General features: G+C 39.3%; 1 protein-coding gene across 1 annotated transcript in view; it reads right to left on the bottom strand.

Annotated features, from left to right (window-relative positions):
- Window positions 1–13198, bottom strand: part of tacr1a (tachykinin receptor 1a) — a 68074-nt gene that overhangs the window by 35179 nt on the left and 19697 nt on the right. The window lies entirely within an intron of this gene.

Raw genomic sequence — 13198 nt, 5'->3', positions numbered from 1 at the left:
GAAGTGCTCAAGTTCAAGTACCGTATTTTCCGGACTATAAGTGGCACCGGAGTATAAGTCGCACCAGAAGAAAACATATATAAGTTGCACTGGAGTATGAAATGCGGTTGCAAGTGTGAAAATAACAAGTAATATCACATATAAGTCGCTCCAGAGTATAAGTATATAAGTATAAACAGAAGTATAAGTCGTACCTCGGCCAAAACTATGAAAAAAGGTGCAACTTAGTCCGGAAAATACGATAAAAGGACAGATACAGCAGACAAAAATAAATGTAAACTCAAATTAAATTGTAAATAGCACATACAAAAGTAGTACCTGTTTAAAAATGAGCTTAAAAGAGTAAAAAGTAAAAGTATTTTATATTAATTTTACAAGTGGTGATTTTGAATGCTAACAAAGGTCAATTCATGTCAAAGGGAATTTTAAGCATTTATTTTGAACATTCTTGAACTCTTAACATGTCAGGATGTCACCATGAAACGCTAAAATAACTCCAGAAAACCAAGTGAAAAGTACTTTCTCCTGTTCAGTCCAGTTGGTCCAGATCCTGAACCAATGATTGTTAAAACTGCAAATTGGCGAGGGTTTTCTTTCAGGCTGATTTTAAAAAGCAAATCATTTTCTTCTATTCCGTTTTCAAGGTGAAGTCAGAGCTCACACCACAGTTCTTAACATTTGACAGTTTCTAATTAGCTCTAATTGTTGGGGTGGTCTTGTGCCTGTTTGACCTTCACTGAGTCTTTGCACAGACAGATAAACAGAAAGTGACTGTGGGCCAAATGCAAATGAACACTACAAAGACTCCGCTGTCATTCCTGTTACTTCACTGTCAGGCACATCCTATGAACAAAATCAAAGACAAGATTTCCATTTGGAGCTACGGTGGTGCAGTGGGGTTGAGTATGCGCCCACTAACAGGAGGCTCTGCAGTTCGAGCCATACAAACGTACAAACTGGGCCCGTCCATAAAACGTTTAAAACTGTGATATATTGAAGAGAATGTGGACTATAAACGATAATGTTGCATTTCATGACACTGACATAATAGAAAAGAAGGATAATCCCAAAAAATGTATTCGAAATGTACAATACTTTAAAAAAAAACAACTGAAAAACTGAGCTGTGATAAATAAATAGCAGAATTAGTTGTTCATTTGTAGTTATTTTCCTGTAACATGATAAGATTTCAGCTGTGGCCAGTTGAATAAGTAACAAAAAGTACTGCCCACACTATTACAAACAAAAAGTACCCATGTGTTCTTTTTCACATTCACTGAAAAAGTTGATATTTCCTCATGGCAGCAAAAATACTGCTGATACACCGTTTCTATAGTGCACTCTCCATACCTGGTGATTGTGAGCCACTTCTCGCCACGAGCAACACTGCACATCTGCGCCATCTGCCTCGCCAACCGCTCGACAGAATACACGCCGATTCAGTCTGAGCACGCGCCGTTGTGTAATTTATAGAAACGACAGACGATTGTTTCTTATTTCGCTGTCGTTAAAGCAGCATTTTCTGTGGCGCATGTTCAAGAAAGCTGTTAAGGATGAGTAAGTGCACGAAGAGACTGAACTGTGAACGTCTCAATGTAGACAAGTGTAAAAAGGCTAATTCGTGTGAAAGGCATGGACCTAAAATAGAACGCTGTTAAATCAGACCAGACGTGGAAACAAAGATTCGCACACCCACGCTGCGATGCAAAGAACAGGAATGGACTGCTTTGGTCTTTCTTCTTATGGTAATAAGCAATGTACCTGAGGAATACACTGTCGGTCCAGCAGCGACTCAACAGAACATGAAATCTACAAAGGGAACGATACATAACATAACACATAACACATTTTTGTAGTCTTTGTTTAGAGATCAGAAAGTAACTGAGCATTGGCATTTCATAGATTTTAGTACTTGGTTTTTAGTTTCGATCCCTGAAACTCTATAATGATAATGCAACTTTCCCAATCCTGCCTAGCCATAGTTCAGGAAAGTCTGAAATGATATCTCCCAGTACAGATCGATGTCAGTCTGGGTGTGATTGACAGGTGGATGGGCCAATCAGGGGCACGCATGGCAAAAACAAATACGAAAAAAGAAGGGAATAATGTCATAGCAAAAAAACGATAAACATTGCTGATTTGTGCAGAACTTATGAGTAAAAGTGGTGTTTGTCACAACAATGTCAAACTCGATTGTGTTAATGAGGAAAAGGCTTGATACAGATTTTTCACACAGTAGATAATTGTCATTTTCAAGACATAATAGTACTTCATGTTGCCATGTTGTCTTACACTAGTTCTGATATAGCTCAAGAAAACTGTATCATATCTAGTTATTTTTATGCCGTTTGTTTTAGTAGTGATAATTAGTCAAATGAGTCTCTACATTAGTTTCAATAGTTTTATTATCGATTTGATTTCCGATGTGTTTGACAACCCAGAGTGAAGCCCTAAACTCCGATTAGGTTCTAAAGCTTAAACAACCAATGAACTCATTCGTTTCACATGTGCCATTAAAATAAACAAATGTGTCTGACCGTGGCTAAACCAGTTACATGTCTACCCGGAGACATTTTGAGTTATTCACAGATTCTGCAAGTGTGAATTCAAAGCTTTCCAATGATGTCTCACTCATGTAGATCTGATAATATTTGATGTGATTGCACAGTTCTGTTTGCGTTTGGCTCGAGGCGTGACCAGACTCAGGATCCACTTTTCAATGCCGCTGCTGGGGCAACTTGAGCCGCCGTTTACACCAGGTTGGAGAAAAAATTAAATCAATATACACACTGTATCAGAAGTCAAAGCCCACAAGGTAACATTAAAGAAAATACAATTATTTAACCTTCATCACTGGAAGGTAAAGATTAGTTTATGTGAGTAGAAGTTTGATGAAAACTGAGCAGAATCCCAAACAGACACATGGACTATTGCTAACCACCCTGAAAGATAAGACAACTTCCCTTTAGAATTGAGTTGAGAGGTCTAAACTTAGCATTTACTTTAATTATCCAGCGCGTTATAATCAATCAGTTGGACATGTAATATTCATGCCTTAATCAGACAAGCATGAATAAAACCTCTACATTTACTTCATTAACACCCAGTCTCATCAGGACAAACTAGTTTTCAACTTTTCATTCCATTTCCCCTCAATTAATAAACCTGGATTAAATCTGGATTAGACCGTGATTGTTTTTTCCCAACACCAGGGAATAAATAATTCAACTCTTTGCAAAATTAAAATCAAGATCAAGTCTGAGGAATGAACAAAATCTACACCAGAAAATAACAACGGCAAAAGCTATTTATGTCAATCAAATGTACATAATGCAATAAGAAAAATGCCCTCTAGCACTAACACAAATGAGAACAAAATATATATGTGTATGTACTGTGGTGTGGAGAGGTCAAGACAATCATTGAGAACAGTTAACAACCTCTGCAGTGTAACAATGGAAAGAATAGGACTCTACAAATTGTAAAAAATAAAAAAGATAATACAAAATAAATCAAAAAAATATTTCCAATTTAAAAGAAAATGGCAATCCTGGGACACCACAATGACACATAAAAGAGTGCTCAGAAAGAAATGTGTCCCTCAAAGCAGCACCTGTCCATTCATCGAAGAATAAACAACAACAACAACAACAACCACTTTTGGTGAGAAAAGACAGATTGTTTACCCAAAATAAACTTTACTTTCCCACCACCATTGCTCCTATTGCTGGTATAATCACTGTGAATACCAGAACACATTCGTACTGTTGCCAATTCTGTTCTTTGTCAACTTTCTTATGGCAAAAACAAACTAGCCCGTAAATAAAGCTCGTAAATATCATAAAAAATCCAATATCATCACCGGCTGACTTCCACCACAAGAATAACGTGCATTAAAAGATCTATAAATGATGTTATGAGCCAATCAAGTCCAGTGTGTTTGTATCACCTTTGAGCCTCTGACAACCGGCGCTAACAAGGTGTAAATGACAGATTAATCCCGCTAATAGGACAAATTAATCAGCTAAATGGACGTCCCCACTCAGTTATACCAGGGACACGAGGCGGCCTTTGAAATGAGTCGCTCCCAACTGCTGTGTGTATGTTCTTGATGCTTCAAAAAACGAAAAAGAGAAAGGTTCGTGAGGGGAGTTGTACGTATCAAACGCACACCTGCAGCCAAAAGTGACTGGACTATCAAAAACAGAATGATACAAGAAACAACAAGAGGATAAAGGTGAAGAGAGGCCGGAGCGCCTTCAAAAAACATATCTAAAAGTTCAAAAATATAGACGTTGGCACACAAGCTTTGGAGAATATCCGATGCTGATACTTAAAGGTGTCTTATCTGAGCTTTAAAGGTGCACTATCGCCCTTTACAAACAGCACACGCGGGTAAATCGATATCTCCCCGCTTCTTCTCCTGCTTTACGTAGTACAAACGTGTAAATAAAGTCCGCAGCGCTGCATTTGTCATTTGTCCTGAGGGAGTTCTTTGCACACGCTCACGTTGTCCACGATCGAACGCGCACTTGAAATGAATAAGCGGCGCCTCGTGGCCAGGACTCCCGTGTAAACGAGATCTCCGAAAGTCAATGGGACTTTCCTGGTTAAAGGGCTTCTGTGACAAAACCAATTTACAGACACATCGTCCCATTACTCCTCTGAAAACGTCCCAAAATATCAGACATACTCATGCGTAATCCTATCCGTCCTCTTCATACACAAAGAATAGATGGGCCACTTATGGTTTTCCCTCGGAGCGACCGTCTCTATTTCTGTAGACGAAACGAAAGGAAAACAAATACAATCAATCCGACTTCGGCAAAGTCTTAATAGTTTGAGAAGCCCTGAGCGTCATAGCAGCATGAGACGGAGTACATCCCAGAATAATTAGCACATTCTCACAGGGCTAACACTATTTTGGTCCCACAACAGACAAAGACCACATGCTTTAGAGTAGCATTCAATCGTTTTCTAGAGAGCTATCCTTAAACAAACTCAAATTGAAACTAGGATACTCAACTTTATTCATTTCCCCCCCTCATATCATAGATTATTTAAAGAAAACAGACATTTGCGGGCTGTCTTTGTTTAACATTTCACAGACGTACTTCCTTCTCTCACAGTTTGAAAGTCAAGAAGCTCCAATTCCAATCACGCGCTCAGTTTATGGCAATAATTCTAGGCGTTGAAGTTTCCTAATGGTTCTTGGCAAGTTAATGGCTCACCAATAGAATCAGCACCAGCGCCTGCATTTTCCGCTCCGTTGCGAGTTTGGTTTTGACATGGTAAAGACGTACGCTTCAATTATGTTTCTGACAGCTCATCTTCTGTCCCATTGTGTTGTCAACATGTGTTACGATCCAGGTCCAGCTCTGGATGCCGATTGTACAATTTCTATGTCTGGCTATTTTCTTTTGAGAATGCCAGAGTAAACCACATGGCGAGCATCGTGTCCGGAAGGGCATCTGATACAAGACAGGAAAAGTATTGTATGTCCATTCCAATTATTTCGACCAAGACTGTTTTCTCTGTTGTTGTATTTCATATTTTCCTGTTTTATTTTATTTTGTATGTTCGATGTTGTCATCATTTACCTTGTGTGTCAATGAAATATACAATTTAAATACCGTATATACATTTGAAACTTCTCTTGTGGTAAATGTAAGAAATAAAATGTACATGTTTTTTATCATACAAGGTTTTCATATAGAAAAATAAGTGTATAAAATATGTGTAAAAAATGTCCAATTTTCTCAATATTCTGACATTTAATTTGAAAATTGGACAGAGCCAGGTTTAAATGTCTTTGTTCCTTTTGTACTCAAAGCATAATAGTTACAAAAGCATTTATCGAAAGGATTTTGGATCTCTTATTTCTTTTTTGTGTGTATCCGACTGAAAATTGGCTTAAAAATTCAAAATGTGCCAATTTTTTAGGGTTAAAACTGGAATATCAAACAGCAAATCTATCAGTATGTTCCATCAAACTATTGTTAAGTACAAGATTGTAAAGTTTAGTGTGTGTAGGTGCTACTTTATGTCTCTGTGGTAGAAGTGGATTAAATGAAATAGAGAGCAAACTGACCAAGCTGTGTCAGTTCAACTAAAGAGAAAAAGCATTACGACTGCATCTTAACTGTTTTAAAGGAGCTCAACGTCCAGGCTCGGTGCAAATATATCTGAAGCGAAAAGCCCAGATCAAAGTTGTGAAAGTTTTAAAATACACAAACTCTGTCTCAGACTTTATTGCCGTGATAGGCCAACAAAATGACTTGTTATTTAGAGACCAAAGTTACATACACGACCATGGCAATCCTAAAATGGAAATGCTGAACTCCAGTTTGGTGCTGGAACATTAGGCAGAGCTATGTGCTGCAAAAGGTCCAAAAATGTCAGCGTGCACCGCCTCAGCCGCAGCCCGCCTCCATCAGCCGGTGCTTTAGTGTGACCAGGAGCCTCATTTATGAAGAATATAATGCTTGGGTTCAGAGTTCTACAGCAGAATAATACAGTATGTGTTGTTGAATGGGACTACGAACTCCTCCATCACGGCTGTGGGGCCCCAGTGGCCAGTTTCCCAGTCCCCCCGTCCTCCATGCGCCCCCACAAAGCCTTTTCCATTGTGTGTATTGCTCTCCAGGCCATGTATATGCAGTATTTGGGTGTTTGGTTTGGTTTTATGAAGCATATTTGTGATAAAATGTGAAAATATGATTATATTTCTGTGATGTATTTTATCTGCATAATAGTGATATATTATCTGCATCATTAGTCTAAGAGAAGAACGGATGTGTGACAAACTGCATTTGTTTGTGAAGTTATCCTAAAGATGGGCCAAAGAATGTTGCCCCAGGGGGGGGAGTTGCAGCCCCCTTTGCAGGCTTTATCTCTACGGAAAAATACCAAGTGCCTTGATGTGAGGCTGACCAATGAGAAATGTGACCCGCCTATTCCAGAATATCTAATAAAACCAACCAGCATGGGAAAAAACGGGGTGAGACGCAGGAGGATCACGCAGGCTGCTTACCACAGCTTGCGTGATCAGTCCCCGCGTTTTCTCCCAAGCTTGCCATACAAATGTCTGATATTTCTGTGTCGTTTCATATTCTAAGTTGAATTGTGTTCTCGATGTGTTACGGAATAGCATTGGTGTTTGTCTGATTCCATGACAATATTTCAAAAGAATACAAGATTCAACTTGTTTTGGATGTCCGTGACCTTGTAAACAACAAGATAATACATGATTGGCATTGACAAATTTTTACAAAGAAGGTTATATGTGTAGTTACAATGATTTATTACTGTTGAAGGCCAAAAAACAACTTAACACACCTTGAGCCACTTCAGCTTTACAGAGTGTACTTTTGACATATCACATATAGGGCCACGATGTACTCTGCGTGTAATTATCTCCTTTTCATCAAAGAAATTAGTGTTTTATCAAATAGCTGCTTCTATGCATAAACCATAAACCATTCTGTTACATGGGGCACCTTATAATGAGCTGTTATGCAAGAGCTTCTTCCCAACGCTCTGTGAACACTTATCTTTTTTAAATGTTATTTATTTAGCAACTTAATCGTGTTTATCGTGTTTCTTGACACTTGCTTGGCATGTGGTTGTTTTAAATGTTTCACTGTGTTTTTCAATGTGGTTTTCAAACTACAAATGGCATTTATATAGTTAAAAATCACATTTAAAGAATAATAATGGTCTAATATTGAGTTGTTCTAGATGCTCAAAGTTGCTTTAAAATTTTGTGAGGACTGTAGTTATTCAGTCGTTTAGCTGATTAATCAATCTTAGTCTTGGTCTTCACACGTTTTTATTAGTCAACTTATTTTATTATGATCTTAAAGGCAGTATGGACGATTTTTCGGCGATTTGAGAACGCAGGCGGAAGTGCGCATGCGCACTCCCCCGTTCGGACTGATACAACACACACGTGCGTTTGTTTATTAGCGCAATGGATCGCATCGCATCTCTCGTCTCCCGTAGATTTCTGTCCACTTCTGCGTCAGCTCGAACTGTCTTTCTCCGTCTTCATTTTGCCCCGTACACTGAGGGAACTATATTATGATAGATCCATGCGCTTAGGCACGCGGAAACGTGGGGACGAACCTGACGCGGCTGCAGGTGAGCGGTAGGTGCGTTTTATGATTGATACGTGGCAGGACAAATGATTTATCCACGCCACGAGGAAATATGATAAAAAATTTGCTGAAAAAAATCGTCCATACCACCTTTAAGGCTTTAAATGTTCGACCCGAGAAATGAGAAAACATGGAACGATCTGGAGTTTTGGGAGAGCCTTTCTACATGCTGAGCTATAGTTGTATCATCCACCACCATCACTCACACCACAGTCATATGGTGAGTGATGTGTTTTGCCAAAGGACACAACAGCAGCACCTTGAATTCCCAGCAGTATCGCATTCTCGTGCTAACCAAGATCGACCCGGCTTAGCTTCCTAGATCAGACAAGATCAATGAGGTTTAACATTATCATCTAAAATGTGCCAAATCAACACATCCAGTTTGGGTTTTAGTGCTTTTTATTGTCATCACTAAACGGTTTAAACTTCTATGCTATTTCAGTACCACAATGATCCTTTTTAGACACTATAATGTCATTTTCAGCACTGATAACACTTTTTGGTTCATGCTAATCCTGATTAAAAGAAGAGAACCTCAGGAAAGGTCAAAATTTCTTCCATTTATAACTCAGTGTCTTGTCTTATTTCAGTGGATCTACTTTAACACTGCACTTCCACACGCTAAGCCTTTGTCTTTTCACACTTTTCTGTTCACTTTTAATCCACTCAGCATGTTTCCTGTCCTGAGAGAGCGAGTGGAAGCCTATTTTTGATTAGAAACATCTCCTTCACAGGGTCTCGCCTCCACCTCGGCTGTAAATCACTGACTTCATTAAACAAAAAGCCCCCGCCTCAGCATGCGGACGGAGCATGGTGCACTTTTCATTCCTTCCCATTCACATCATCATACGCCTGCGAAAAAGGTTGCGTTTACTTTCAAAAAAAATGACTCCTTCATCCCGAAAGCCTATTGATTTAAACATTCTCGTGCTGTGTAGAAAAGAATAGCTCCTAAAGTGGTATTGCTGGTACATAGTCTGGTTCTTTGGATGCTTGAGTAAAAAACAAGTGCAAGTGATATTTGTATTGCTCTCTGTGTTGCTATTTCATGACATATAAAAGGAAAATAAAGCATATACAGAAAACAACATAAAACATTGTAAATACGTTTGTTAGACTTCAGCAGAACATTCAACAGACAAAACAAGGTGTCGCCCTGGTTGAAAATACAATACTTGTCTCATATCGAGGACACATCACATCATGGACAGCCCTTTTGGTTTTATTCTTAGCTGCTTTAGGGTTATTGTGCCAAAAAGGCTTCAGGGCACTGCTGAATCGTACGTATCACCGTTTGAAAAACACACAAACAACAGAAAACGACATAAGTACCGGGCAGTGGGCGTGTTTGTGGTCGATAGAAATGGGGACAGGACTAATGGCGTCTTGATTGCAGGAGAATAAAGATTACTCAAACGTGCATGAATCACTCTACATACAAGTGAGTGGGTGAATGAGAAAGGGGCAAAAGTAGAACAATTTTACATACAAGTCGCACCTTTTTTCATAGTTTTGGCCGGTGTGCGACTTATATTTATACTTATATACTTACACTTACACTCTGGAGTGACTTGTGTGTAATATTATTTGTTATTTTCACACTTGCAACCACATTTCATACTCCAGTGCGACTTATATATGTTTTTTTCTTCTCTATTATGCTTTTTTTGGCTGGTGCGACTTATAGTGCGGAAAATATGGTACTTTAAATACAAATGTTCACACCTGCCTATAAGTGTGGAGGCAACTTGCAGTTTTAGTGCCCTGTTCTGACATAATCAACAGAAAAGCTTGAATTTGGAGTAAGTTATTTATAACACTCAAGCAGCATTAACATCTTAATCCATTGAACGCATATTCGTCTCACATTTTCTAATATTAGTCTCATTGTATTGTTTTCTCATGTTTTTTTATACCGATCCTCCTCAAGGTGTCAAGGTGTCGAGGTGCTTGCCATGAGGTTTGAGAGAAACCTTCACCTCACATTATTCCCTGTATTTTTCCTCACAAACAGATTTCAAAGTGGAACATAGAAACGTGTTCATGAATTTGGTCCATTGTTAGTCCGCTTAATAATTTGAAGGTGAAATGTGAGAAAGCCTGCGGTTTGTTTGTGTGCTGGGCGCGTTTAGAAAATTGTAGACTAAAAATAAAACAGATGCGGTGAGGACACAAGGCCTGAAGGTAGACAAGGGGCAGGTCATTTAAGATTACTGTTTATGGAACGCCACCCAACACGGTTTAATTAGCTTATTTTAGAAGAGAGACAAGCAGAGGGTCTTCTCTGTAGGGTCACGGGGAGAGAGCACGGCTTCATTCATGTCATGGGTTGTCCAGAATAATGAGAGGAATAAACAGCCCTTCTCCGCCAACTTCTGTCTGAATTAAATCATTTCAGGCTAACAAATGCATTCGCTGACGAGTTCCTGAATCAAACACTTCCTCTCTTCATTTCTGCTCCTCTCCACGAGTGTCATCTTTCCCCAGTGTCTCCAGACTTTCCAGAACTTACGGGAGGGTCTCAATTCACGCAGAGATAAGCAAAGTCCTGCGCCTTGTGGAAGTTGTATAAATACCATGGATGACACAGCGGGCAGCCTCTACAGTGCGAGCTTTATAAATGTGGCTCCAGATGTGTAGAGAGGCGAGCCCGGCCACAAGAAGCGCTGTATGTTTTTAAGTATCAGCCAATAAAACACACATAGATTCTGTTCTTTACACAGAGAGATGTCCGTCTGGTCACCACCACCTCCATCGTGCCTCGAGCCAAACTCTGACAGAACCGTGCAACCAGATACAAAAAAACAACAAAGGAGAACAAAATCAGACATCTCTGCCCTCGGATTCAAGGTTTATTTATGCTCATTTGAACTGTATGAGATTTGCTTTCCCAGATTATGAATGCACAGCAACATGTGGCGACCACTGGGGGCAGTAGTGAACACAGCACAGCAGTGGGGGCTCAACATGTTAAAAAGTGAACAAAATGCAAAACAAAAAATATTTTCTCAACTCGTTTTCTTGGCTGTTTTTTGTTGTTGTTATTAGCTGTTATTTGAACATTAGAAACGGTTGTACATTTAAATTATGCTACAGTGGCCGCGCTTTGAAAGTTGAGCGTACATGAACCGTGACAATAGCCAACGTTCCCTGTCATTGTTTACTTACTTTTTTTCATCGTTAACAGCCATAATTAAACTAATTGGCTAATCCACATGTCAACCACGCCCATCTGAACTCAGTCTTCTGGCACCTAAGAAAATCATCTCCGGTCACCGTTTGCTGGAACAGGAAAGATATAAATGCAATGTTTAATCAAGAAGCCTGCGTCTGCCCTTGAGTGCCACGTATGACCCGGCAGTTAAAATGACTATTGATCTGAAGTCAATCTTTGCATAAACATACCCTTGGAGTGCAGTCTTTGGCATAAACAAACATGATTAATCAACATAGGAAGCGCAAGAAAAACAGCACTTTATTGGATCTTGTTATTTGAATCCATCAGGAAATTACTACAAGTCAATAGAGATGTCTGTACAAATGTAGCTCAGAGTGGTTGTTTGTACGTCTCAGTATTGTCCCTTTAAAATAAACAAGATTCGCCTCTCGCCTGTGAGACCATTATTTCTTAATGGAAATATCCTGTTTACTCGGAGGAGCTGAAGTTAAGACTTGATTTATGGCTTAAATTAGATGAAGGTTATGCTCAGGGCAAAGGGCCACGGATACAGTCTGGTACAGTCAATAGAGAAAACTATTCGGCGTCAATAAACTGAAGTGGCTGGAGGTAAAGACCTTTTACAGAATTGAGCTCCTGCCCTGCTTCCATTAAGCACGTAACGAGCAGCGCGAAGGGCATCAAGTGCTCCGAAGGGCATCAAGTGCTCCGAAGGGCATCAAGCGCTCCGAAGGGCATCAAGCGCTCCGAAGGGCATCAAGCGCTCCGAAGGGCATCAAGCGCTCCGAAGGGCATCAAGCGCTCCGAAGGGCTGTTTGTGCTACAATTAAACTACAATTAAAGCCCATATAACAGGTTCTCGTGTTTTTTAAATTACGTTGTTTGGTAAGAGAGTCCCTGTGGTAAATCATTTTCATAGTTTTCCATTGATCAAGTTGCAGTTTGTGAAGAAAATTTGACAAATAAAAAAGAGGAATTCTACAACAGAATAGCTCCACCTCTATGATGTCGTCCAAAAAGCGCCATTCCCACCAAAAATGTTGAGAAAATTATAAAATTTAACAAAATAAAGGTGTTGTCAGATGTTGTTATTTGTCAAATTATAGATAGGATTTAAATAGATTTTGGCCCTTGTTTGCGATCTGGTTGCTAGGTAACAGCTGTGGAATCACCTCTATGTCAAAGGAAGTGACAATATAAACATGATCAAAATGGTCAAATTGGAGAAAAAAACATGCAAAATGTTTGGTAAAATCTTAAATATAATCATACTCCCTTCGTTTTACAGAAAAGTGCAGTCTAAAGAGTCATATGTCTGTCAGTTTTTATCAACTCAAGCGAGGACTCAAGCGTCGCCTCTCTCCATATTAAGTTCGAGATGCGCAGACGCAGACGCAGGGACACTAGCCACAGTTCAAACAACATAATTTAAAAAGCACGAGAACCTGTTATATGGGCTTTAATTGTAGTTTAGGGACACAGCTGTGACCTTCACATATTCTACAAACCACAAAGAGCAAAACGGTCTTTAGATGATGAAAATGAGCCTCATGTGCAAAAACCGTGAAAAAGAGAGAATGAAACAAGACGTGTGATGCGTCCTGTTGGCGAAGGTATGCAAAGACAAAGTGGCTCAACTTCTTACAGATGTCTAAATCTTGTTTTCATAAATGCAACAGAAAGCATCAACAGTAGTCTGTAGTGTTTTCTAGATCCTCTTTTTGTTCTGCAGAACAGGATGTGAAATGTCTGTAAAAATGTATCACAAATGTGCTGAAATATTGCTTTTTACCCTTATTTCAATATAAAGTTGTTATTTTACATCAGCTCTATTTGTTGCATATTTGCTATAAACTTA

Source organism: Eucyclogobius newberryi, unplaced genomic scaffold, assembly GCF_026437365.1.
Source record: "Eucyclogobius newberryi isolate DKJ021-1_F unplaced genomic scaffold, fEucNew1.0.hap1 SCAF_6, whole genome shotgun sequence".
Classification (NCBI taxonomy): Eukaryota; Metazoa; Chordata; class Actinopteri; order Gobiiformes; family Gobiidae; genus Eucyclogobius; species Eucyclogobius newberryi.
The sequence above is the reverse complement of the archived record's forward strand: the minus strand, read 5'-3'. Positions and strand labels throughout refer to the sequence as shown.